At 36.5% G+C, this 12,168-nt stretch overlaps 1 long non-coding RNA gene across 1 annotated transcript in view; it reads right to left on the bottom strand.

The window, feature by feature from the left end:
* LOC144199915 (uncharacterized) overlaps nucleotides 1–5,224 on the bottom strand; it is a 36,559-nt gene extending 31,335 nt beyond the window's left edge. Inside the window, exon 1 of the long non-coding RNA XR_013327005.1 lies at nucleotides 5,193–5,224. This is a non-coding gene — a long non-coding RNA (uncharacterized LOC144199915). The remainder of the gene's footprint in view (nucleotides 1–5,192) is intronic.
* Nucleotides 5,225–12,168: the final 6,944 nt, after the last annotated feature.

The raw sequence follows: 12,168 nt of genomic DNA, 5'->3' as shown, positions 1-12,168 counted from the left end.
TGCAGAACAACCTTAGCAAGAAAATCACATTTTGGCGATCACAATTTATCAGGTTGAACTATTTTTATATCATTTTTTTATTCAAACAACCTAGCTTGTTTGCAGCCATATTTTGTATTTTCACTAATAACCCTTTCATATGGTTTGACTGTCAGATAGCTTTGTTCAAAATGGAAAAAAATAATATTTACATGTGCCTGTATTAGATCGGGATTCTATATCGGCAGATCCCCAAAAAATAATCAATTTATGGTGACCCGTACGCAAAAATATGTTATTTTCGTGCGTTTCGAGCTAATGAAAACGGCGCAGATTCGGTCATGGACACAGCAACAAAAAGTAGAAAAAGAATAACGGCTAAAAAACATTTTAAAAAAAGAGGAAGGTCGTAAAGAACATAAATTAGCCAATGCTATTCGCTCCAAGTAAATCTACCAAAGCCGTAAAGAGTTCTGCCTGGCGATCGGTTCCCCAGATCGTTGTGTACTTTGCGATAATTGCTTCCATTTTGTAGCCCCGAGACTATTACCGGAGATGAGAGTTGGATTACCGTCTGTACCAGGGAATGAACGACTGTACCGGCCACTTGCGAGAAAAACGCTGAATCAGCAGCGGAGATGCGGCACAACTTGAAGGTTTAGTCAACAAAAGAAGGGAAAAAAATAAGAACAAGCTTTTATTAGCGTTAACAGCGGGAAAGTGTGGGTGTGTGCTGGCCTCAGGTTGTTCTAGCGATTATGGGGTTCGTTTTGCAGGATAGCGAAAACATTAGCCCCCAGCCGATCCCACCATATCAGCACATTACCTTGGCTAGATCAAATTCTATTAAGGGCCAAAACGAGTGTGAAACTTGGGAGAATACACAGTACAGTCATACCTCTACTTATGAATGCCTCTAAGGACAAAAGTTTCAGGTTACAAACTTTATATATGCAAATGAGGGACTCGAGATATGAAAAAGATCAGTTACGAAATCCCCTAGAAAGTAAATGCATTTCTTTATATGTTATTTCATTTTGAATTCCCCTTAATAAGCGTTTAAAACTTTAAATTCAAAGTGGCACACACATTAACATACCTGTCAACCTCGAACCATTTGTGATCTTACCAAATTTTGTTTTCGCCCTTACATATATGTATAAATACATGGAAAATCTTACCACTTTACTTTTTTGTAAAAAATCACGAACAACAAAATGAAAGTAAACATAAACAAGGGAACAGGAAACGGAAATCACATGGTGAAAGTGTTACAAAACGAAATGTTTATCATGATCTTTTTTTTTTAGCCAATCAGAGGCGCCGGTACATATATCACTTGGCAGACATGCGTTTCCGGGAACGATTCTCAAAATCACCGTTTAGCGTACCATTTTCATGTGTACAGCGTACCAATATAAAAATGGGCTTTCAGTTGTACCAATTACGGCGAGAACGTACCAGTTGACAGGTATGCATTAAGGGCACACGTAAAAGTCTAAAATGTACTATAAAGTGGACGGCACTGGTAGAACGGACTCTTATTACATCTATAATGGCGGTTGAAGGTGTTATTCCCCTTAATAAACGTTTAAAACTTCGAATTCAAAGTGGCACACACATTTAGGGCACACGTAAAAGTCTAAAATGTACTACAAAGTGGACGGCTCTATTAGAATGGACTCTTATTACATCTATAATGGCGGTTGAGGGTGTTATTCCCCTTAATAAGCGTTTAAAACTTTAAATTCAAAGTGGCACACACATTTAGGGCACACGTTAAAGTCTAAAATGTACTACAAAGTGGACGGCCCTGGAAGAATGGACTCTTATTACATCTTTAATGGCGGTTGAGGGTGTTATTCCCCTTAATAAGCGTTTAAAACTTCGAATTCAAAGTGGCACACACATTTAGGGCACACGTAAAAGTCTAAAATGTACTACAAAGTGGACGGCCCTGGTAGAATGGACTCTTATTACATCTTTAATGGCGGTTGAGGGTGTTATTCCCCTTAATAAGCGTTTAAAACTTCGAATTCAATGTGGCACACACATTTAGGGCACACGTAAAGGTCTAAAATGTACTACAAAGTGGACGGCACTGGTAGAATGGACTCTTATTACATCCATAATGGCGGTGGAGGGTATTATTCCCTTTAATACGTGTTTGAAACTTCAAATTCAAAGTGGCACACACATTTAGGGCACACGTAAAAGTCTAAAATGTACTACAAAGTGGACGGCCCATGGTAAAATGGACTCTTATTACATCTTTAATGGCGGTGGAGGGTGTTATTCCCCTTAATAAGAGTTTAAAACTTCGAATTCATATTCATTTTGACCCATTTTAATGGGTTTAATTGGCATTTTCTTGTGCTTTATTTATTTTAAGACATTAGTAAATCATTTCCTTATAATTTTTCTATGCACATTTTTTTATGCGCAAGATGCAACTCCAAGTATTTAAATGGGCATCCAAATACAGTAATACCTTGAGATATGAGCTTAATGGATTCCACAACTGAGCTCATATGTCAATTTCCTTGTATTTAAATCATTTTTTCCCGTTTAAGATATCTAAATAAAAATTAACTCGTACCTCAAATCAACGTTTCCCATAGAAATGTACTAAATACAAATGAACTCGTATCTCAAATCAACGTTTCCCATAGAAATGAACTCTTATCTCAAATCAACGTTTCCCATAAAAATTAACTAAATACAAATAAACTCGTATCTCAAATCAATGTTTCCCATAGAAATGAACTCAATACAAATTAACTCGTATCTCAAATCAATATTTCCCATAGAAATGAACTAAACCCAATTTAACTCGTTTCTCAAATCAACGTTTCCCATAGAAATGAACTAAAAATAAGTGAACTCATATCTCAAATCAATGTTTCCCATAGAAATGAACTAAATAAAAATTAGCTAGTATCTCAAAATAACGTTTCCCATCCTCTGGGGAAAAAATGGTGAAGCAGATGGAAAAGTGACTTCTTGCTTTTAAAGTGCATCGGATAGAATGTAGATCAAGTACACCTACTTGACCCTAGCTCGGCCTCTAATGAATCAAGGCTAAAATAAGTAGAAGTAGCGCTATGTGTGTGTGTGTGTGTGTGTGTGTGTGTGTGTGTGTGTGTGTGTGTGTGTGTGTGTGTGTGTGTGTGTGTGTGTGTGTGTGTGTGTGTGTGTGTGTGTGTGTAAAAGTGTGTGTGTGTGTGTGTGTGCTTAGAACGTGCTCAGCCTATAAATCAGAATCAAGGGGGGAGGAGATAAAAAAAGGAAATGCGGCAGCTTGGCAAGTGTGGCTAGTAAAGTATTTTCATTCATTTTCTAACCAGCTCTATCCTCACTCGGGTTGTAGGGGGTGCTGAAGTCATCTGATCGTAAAGGATAACCCAGGGGTGTCAGACTCGGGTTGGTTCACGGGTCGCTTTAACGTCAACTTGATTTCATGTGGGTTGGATCATTTTAGATATAATATTTAGATTTTTTTTTTTTATAAATGGATTAAGAGAACTGGATTAATATCCCTGAATATTCAGTTTTTTTTATAGATCTAAAACATTGTTTATTTTAGATTTTTTTTAGATATGACAATTATTGATTTAAAAGGGGGAAAACAGGAAATTTAATATACATCTATACTCTTTATTTGAATTTGATCCTAAAACAGAAAGTCGGCACTCATCATTGACTTTCCCAGGCCACACAGAATGGTGCGGAGGGCCAGATTTGGCCCCCGGGCCGCCACTTTGACACATGTTGTATACAAGTTTGCCGAAGTCGTTTTAATCATTTTAGCGTGTTTTTTTAATAGATCTAAAACGATGTTTATTTTAGCTTTTTTTTTACATATAATTTTTTGATTTTACAAAATTATTTTTGAACTAAAAACACAGAAAAATTGATTTAAAAAATGACAATTATTGATTTAAAACGGGGGAAAATCAGGAAATTTAATATACATCTATACTCTTCATTTTAATTTGATCCTAAAACAGAAAGTCGGCACTCATAATTTACTTTATCGGGCCACACAAAATGATGCGGCGGGCCAGATTTGGCCCCCGGGCCGCCACTTTGACACAAATGCTCTAGATTAATAACACTAATAAATCATATCTCCATGTATAAACTATATGGGCTTGACCAAGACAAGTATGTTATCTAAATCCAACCAGCCTGCCTTCCCACACGGACATGTCGTCAACACACCGGCGCCACATCCATAACTTTAATGACAGGAATAAAAACACGACAAAGACGAGAATAACGGTTCTGCCGATGTTGCCTCCGCCTTGGGTTTTACGTCTTCCGAAAAACGCTGAGATGACGTTTCAACCCGGGCGGAAATAGTGCCGTTTTTAAAGACGCTGGCGGCGACCAATCATCTGATGGTTAAAACAACTCACGTACAGCCATGGATTGGGCGTGTGTAAGGAGATAAAAGGAAGACATCTTGGAATGATGTAGAAAGCTTCAGTTTTTTTCATGAGATGTGATTGGATTAAGGGGCTGGTGTCAAAGTGGCGGCCCGGGGGCTAAATCTGGCCCACCGCATCATTTTGTCTGGCCCGGGAAAGTAAATCATGAGTGCTGACTTTCTGTTTTAGGATCAAATTAAAATGAAGAGTATAGATGTATATTAAATTTCCTGATTTTCACCCTTTAAATCAATAATTGTAATTTTTTAATCCATTTTTCTGTGTTTTAAGTTCAAAAATCATTTTGTAAAATCGAAAAATATATTAAAAAAAATATAAAATAAATATTATTTTAGATGTATAAAAAACTGAATATTCAGGGCTTTTAATCCATTTATTAAAAAAAATCTAAATATTATATCTAAAATGTGAAATCAAGTTGACGTTAAAAAATTCTCCCATAGACACGGTCAAAACTTTACAAAATATAAATGTTTTAAAAGTTTAACTTTCTCAACTGGCTTCGATATGATAGAGATATACCATATTTTATCTCATATAAGCCATATTTGTAACAAAAAAAAAAAAACTGAATCAAAGGTACGGCTTATATGCGCATAAATTAGACAAACTGACAAATTCGGCCAATAGGGTCATTATTTGAAAAATAAAGAAAATCCCAAAAAATAAAACGCTTAATAAATTGTATTTTGACGTCTATTAATGAAATTTTTTTTAAAAGAGAAACATATCGTGCATAAAACGTGAAAAAAAACTCACCTGTGCCTGCCATTGCTCACTCAGGACGCCGCCATCTTACCTCGGGGATGACAAATGTGAGACGATATGTGAGAAAAATTATTAATTGACCTATTAATATTAATAAAAGAAGAAATGCTATTTTTTTAATTATTAGAAAGGCAATTTAACAACTGACAAAACATTCTACAATTTAACAAACCGCATATTATTTTGCTCAATGCTCGATTTTAAGATCAGTGGCCTTTAAATTATTCTTTTTAACAACAACAACAATGGCCGAAATATAGTATTTTATAGGCATTGGGACGTGTAAAGCTTAGCCTAACGTAGCTAAAATGCTATTAATGCTAATATTTCATGATAACATTGTCTGTAATCTTGTTAATTTACCCATGAGCAACCACTGTGGCCTATTTTTCCTCCCATTCTGCGTTTAGAAGTGTAAAGAAAACATAAACCTTGAAAACGTTGTAGAAAGACCTATCATCGTTAACATTAGTAGCGCTAACAATTTACAGTCCAATGCGCGAAATGGCTAACTGGCCCCTCTTTGATCACCCACTTGTCTCTTTTGTTGAGCAACGTAGCGTTTTAAGACTACGTCGGTTGAACAGGTTTAACATTAGAACAAGAAGAACCATCAATTTTGGATGAAAACAATGTAAGATGACTTTGTGAGGCGACTCAAAACAGCTGGGGAAATTTGTATCTTTTATTATTCGCAGGTCACGGCAGGCCAGAATCGTATTACCGATTTTACTTGGTCGTCTAGTGCAAGGGGTGGGCAAACTTTTAGGGGCCCGGGGGCCATATTGACTTTAAAAATTTGCCAGATGGGCGGGGTCAGCATCAAGATACGATACATATAAAAAAGTGCATCCGTTAACAGTACATATGAAATATAAACAGAAAAAAGGACTAAAGTATTAACATACTCATCACTCATCATTCAAGTAAAAAGTATAAAGTACAAAGTAGAGTAAAAAGGAATGTATTAAGAAATATTAAAATGTAATGTTTACATACGATACATATAAAAAAGTACATCCGTTAACAGTACATATGATACTTAAAGAGAAAAAAAGGACTAACGTATTAATATATTCATCACTCATCGTTAAAGTAAAAAGTATAAAGTACAAGGTAAAGTAAGAAGGAATGTATTAAGAAATATTAAGATGTCATTAAAAAAAAGATAGAGGGGCTGTAAAACACGAAAAACAAATAAGAGTGGACACAGCTACTGCCACTGGCTTTCGCGTGACGGCGCCATCTTGGGGGAAAAAATACATTGTTTGGACAACGTTGGTGGGCCGGATTAAAAAGCCTAGGGGGCCGTATATGGCCCGCGGGCCGTAGTTTGTCCATGTCTGGTCTAGTGTTACTGTCACATATGTTTTAATTACCGTATCGGCCTGAGTATAAGACAGTGTTTTTTTGCATTGACATAAGAGAGAAAGTGTTAGTCGTCTAACATTCGGAGTTTAGACGGTATACCAATTCCCAACGCTAGATGGCGCCAGATATATTTTCGATTTTGATGACCGTATTGGCCCGAATATAAGACAGTGTTTTTGTATTGACATAATTGAAAAAGTGTCAGTTCTCTAACATTCGGAGTTTAGACGTTATACCAATTCACATTGCTAGATGGCGCCAGATATCTTTAAAGCGAATGCTGAATACTTAATGCAATTTTGTTGTTTGATTTTTTTTTATTTTAATTACTGTATCGGCCCGAATATAAGACGGTGTTTTTTGTATTGACATAAGAGAGAAAGTGTCAGTTATCTATTAGTCGGGGTTTAGACATTATACCCATTCACAAGACTAGATGGCGCCAGATATATTTTTGATTAAAATTACCGTATTGGCCTGAATATAAGACAGTGTTTTTTTGCATTGACATAATAGAAAAAAAGTGTCAGTTGTCTAACATGCGAGGTTTTGACATTATACCCATTCACAACGCTAGATGGCGCTATATATCTTAGATGGTTTATGCAGTTATTGCAATTGTGTTGATTTTAATTACCGTATCGGCCCAAATATAAGATGATGTTTTTTGCATTGACGTAAGAGAGAAAGTGTTAGTCGTCTAACATTCAGCGTTTAGACTTTATACTCATTCACAATGCTAGATGGCGCTAGATATGTTTAAAGCAAATGCCGAACACTTTGATGGGTAATGCAGTTATTGCAATTTAGTTGTTTGATCGGAATAGATTATTTAATTTACATTTCAAAAAGTAGAAGTCATTTATAAATGTGATTACATTTTACATATTTGAATGTTCTAATTTTATTTTTTTTAAATGATTTGAATGAGGCAAAATAACATGCTTTTTCTCTCGAATATATTGTTATAATCATTAGTTTGTTTCCTGTAATTATATTCGATAAATCCATGTTTTAAAAACTTTAGTCTTGTAAAAGACGTCGTCTTATAATCAGGATCGTTTTATACTTTAACACAGTTGCGATTAAATCCTCCAAGTATTTTTATTCCTTCACATTTTAACAAGCAACAACTATTTAAAATATATTCAATTATGCCTGCATTTCCTTCTTTTTTTTGGGAGGATGAACATAATGAAATTTATTTTTGTCTATTAAAATAAAAGCTTAGCATTCAGTAGTCTTTATGGAGTTGCATACATTGTAAATAAGGAAGAAACAATAAAAAACTAGTTTGCTTATACTTCTCCACCTCATTAATTTTGGTGATTACGTGCAGAAGATGTAATCACAAACATTATGGATGGAAACACAATAAATACATAGTGCGTATTCCGACAAAAAAAATGTAGTGATTACCCATGGCAACACAAAGTTATTTGAAATTAAGTTTTTGGCTGATTTATGTCTAAACTATTAATTCCCATTAAATGTAATGTCTGGTTGTATTGGAATGGTTATGCAATTACCGTAATCTTTGTGCAATAAGATCCTACTCTACTCCATCTTGGAACCCGGACAGTTTTTGTCCAGTAAGGCTACTTTTTGGATTTTTACAGTCAGTTTTTATTTCGACTTTGTTTTTTTTTTGGCCTAAGCTTGCTCCTATTTGGTTCTAGTCTATAGTTTTAACTCCTATTTCTGCATTTTCTCGCATATAAGCCCTACCCCCATATAACCGGAACCATTAAAACTGCCTAAAAATGTTGAATTTTACAATTTCCCTCGTATAAGACGCACCCCGATAGTAGGATTACTCCCATTACCGCATTTTCTCGCATATAAGCCGCATCCGCATATAAACAAACTCTTAAAATGGCCTAAAAATGTTTAATTTTCGAATTTCCCTCGTATAAGACGGACCCCGATAGTGGGATAACTCCTATTACCGCATTTTCTCGCATATAAGCCGCATCCGCATATATGCCGAACCCTTAAAACTGCCAAAAATGTTGAATTTAACAATTTCCCTGATATAAAATGGACCCCGATAGCAGAATAACTCCTATTACCGCATTTTTCGCATATAAGCCGCATCCACATATAAGCCGAACCCTTAAATTTGCCGAAAAATGTTGAATTTTACTATGGTGATATAAAGATATCTTTAAAGCGTTTTGTAAACCAGTTTTAACAATGTTTTTAATGTTTAAGCTAAATCCCATCACAGATTTTGGAATAAAAATGAGAATCCAAAAACATGACTACATCAACAAAAGGTGCGTACAAAAATTCAAATATTGTTACTCTAGCCTTCAAACACACTAAAATAATTTAATGTGGCCACTCTAAGTACATAGAATTTCAAAATAAAATACAAACGACAGAAAATCCGCATTTATTCTACTGCCGCAGACAAAAAAAATGCACCCAGTCTTTACTCCTAATCTCTTGTGGCATGATTAATGAACACTTCTAGTCTGATCAATACATTTGTCAAAGTAGAGGAAAATAAAACCAAACTACGAAAAATACAAGCGAAACCCTCCAAAACTGCAAACTATTAACTATTTTTACTCAGCGTCGTGATAGATGATGACGGGGAACATGTGCAAACTGTGTGTATACGAATGTGTGTGTTTGTATACTTGTATACACATTTTTCATTCGTCAGCTATAACAACCCTCAAAATAGTTGAACTTAGCACTTTTGGTTTTACTTGGTTTTTTTCTTTTGCCGTTTATCTGAGCAAAAACAGCAGTAATAAATACAACTGGGCTCAGAAGATAAAACTCGCACCCCGGCGGACCGCAAGTCAAATTTTTCGCATTACTGTTGCGGGATCTGCATTAGCTAATTAGCAAGTTAGCATAAATGGTTAGGACATGCGCTAGGTTAGGCTAGGTTAGGTAGGTATTGGTTTATGACTTAAAACATAAACTTACCATATTTTCTCACGTGTAGTACCCTTAAAATTGCTTTAAAATCATTGAATTTTACAATTTCTCGCGTATAAGCCTCCCCCTGATTCACAATTTTCACCTCCATATTCATGGTTTTAATAGGGAGTGTTACTTTTGTTAGTTTTGTAAGTTAGGTTAGGTTAGAACTTTATTTCCGTATTTGGGAAATTTCCTGGTTTCTTGGCAGTAGCAAGACCGTGATCGGACTTTTGGTCGCCGGACGTTTGGTCGCCGGACGTTTGGTCGCCGGACGTTTGGTCGCCGGACGTTTGGTCGCCGGACGTTTGGTCGCCGGACGTTTGGTCGCCGGACGTTTGGTCGCCGGACGTTTGGTCGCCGGACGTTTGGTCGCCGGACGTTTGGTCGCCGGACGTTTGGTCGCCGGACGTTTGGTCGCCGGACGTTTGGTCGCCGGACGTTTGGTCGCCGGACGTTTGGTCGCCAGACGTTTGGTCGCCGGACGTTTGGTCGCCGGACGTTTGGTCGCCGGTCTTTTGGTCGCCGGTCTTTTGGTTCTTTTTGGTCGCCGGTCAAATGTACTTAGATATTAAACAGTACTTAGATAAAAAAAACTCTCTCTCTCTTAGATATTAAACTCTCTCATGATTATAATTTTGAGAGCTGGCTTCAACAGTAAACTCTCTGTCACCATTTGACCGGCGACCAAAAGACCGGCAACTAAACGTACGAGCAATAATTGTCATTTTTTAATCATTTTTTTCTGTGTTTTTAGTTCAAAAATACTTTTGTAAAATCTAAAAATATATTTTAAAAAGCTAAAATAAACATTGTTTATATATATAGATGTATATTAAATTTCCTGATTTTCCTTCTATTAAATCAATAATTATAATTTTAAGTCATTTTTTCTGTGTTTTTAGTTCAAAAATCATTTTGTAAAATCTAAAAATTTAAAAAAGCTAAAATAAACCGTTTTAAATCTGTAAAAAACTGAATATTCAGGGCTTTTAATCCAGTTCTTTCAATCCATTTATAAAAAAAATCTAAATACTACATCTAAAATGGTCCAGCCCGCATGAAATCAAGTTGACGTTAAAGCGCCCCACGAACCAACCCGAGTCTGACACCCTTTGATATGTACAATAACAATGAGCTATAAAGTCATACAGAAAAACCCCATAGGCCGCATACTGTACACCACCAATGTAAGTGTTTCTCGCTTTAGGTCCCTCCGGCCTGATTAGGATAGAAAGCTTCAAGGAAAATAGAAGGAAAACAGAAGCTGACACTCAGAACACAGTGTGTCGTTAGAAATCGTGCTTGTACACTTTTGGCGTCAAGCCACAAAATGAAAATAAGACGTTGAACTAGAGTGACAGAATCCGCTGAGGGACTGACTTGGAAGCCCTGCACTCGCTGGTGTCCTGGCAGCTGTTCCGCAACACCATGCGCAGATCCCCCGAGATACCTGGCACCCCGACTGACCTTCCCACCACGACCCCGTTGACTCACTTTCCCACTGCGCCATGTAACGCTCATCCCTATTGGCCGATGTCAAAGAGCGCCAGACTCCCTTCGTCCTCACTGTCTTTCAATATAAGGCCAGGAATGCGGAGGCTAGGACACACCCAGAATAGACAAGAAGGCAGCCAATCCCTGCCTTCCACTTGGCTCCAATGAGAGAACACAATGCGGTGTTCATAGTATAAAGGGGGTGGATTCATTTGTTCAAATATTTGCGGTTTAATTAAAGATTCTAGTACCGTATTTTCACGACTATAAGGCGCACCTTATTATAAGATGCACTCTCAATGAATGACATTTTTTCCATATATAAGGCACACTGGATTATAAGGCGCACCCTCAATGAACGGCACATTTTCAGTTTTTCCATATATAAGGCGCACTGTATTATAAGGCGCACCCTCAATGAATGACATTTTTTTCCATATATAAGGCGCACTGTATTATAAGGCACACTGGATTATAAGGCGCACCCTCAATGAATGAATTTTTTCCCCCATATACAAGGTGCACTGTATTATAAGGCACACTGGATTATAAAGCGCACCCTCAATGAATGGCACATTTTAATTTTTTTCATATATAAGGCGCAATGGATTATAAGGCGCCCTGTCTATTTTGGAGAAAAATCTAAGACTTAAGTGTGCGTTATAGTCGTGAAAATACAGTACTTTTTTTTAGGATTTTTTGTTTTTATTCTGCGTGGAGGCCACTATTGGTTGAAGTACTATTGTTTATTCAATATATTTTTTTGCATTTATCAGTGTCAGTACAGATTTTGCTTTTATTAGCCTTATTCTATTTCAAACTTGACTGTAGAAGCTGGATACCGTATTTTCCATATATAAGGCGCACCACATTATAAGGCGCATCGCATTATAAGGCGCACCTTCAATTAATGGCACATTTTATTTTTTTCCATATATAAGGCGCACTGGATTATAAGGCGCACTGTCTATTTTGGAGAAAATTTAAGACTTTTAAGTGCGCCTTGTAGTTGTGAAAATACGGTAGTTAAAAAGCATTTATATTTCTCCTGTGATATCTGAGAACATTTTGATTAGACTGGAGCAATATAGTTTTGCATAATTATACATAGAATCGCCCTATTGGCCCGAATGTAAGACGATCCTGATTATAAGACGTC

This window comes from Stigmatopora nigra, chromosome 1, assembly GCF_051989575.1.
Source record: "Stigmatopora nigra isolate UIUO_SnigA chromosome 1, RoL_Snig_1.1, whole genome shotgun sequence".
Classification (NCBI taxonomy): Eukaryota; Metazoa; Chordata; class Actinopteri; order Syngnathiformes; family Syngnathidae; genus Stigmatopora; species Stigmatopora nigra.
This window is presented reverse-complemented; position numbering and strand designations above follow the sequence as displayed.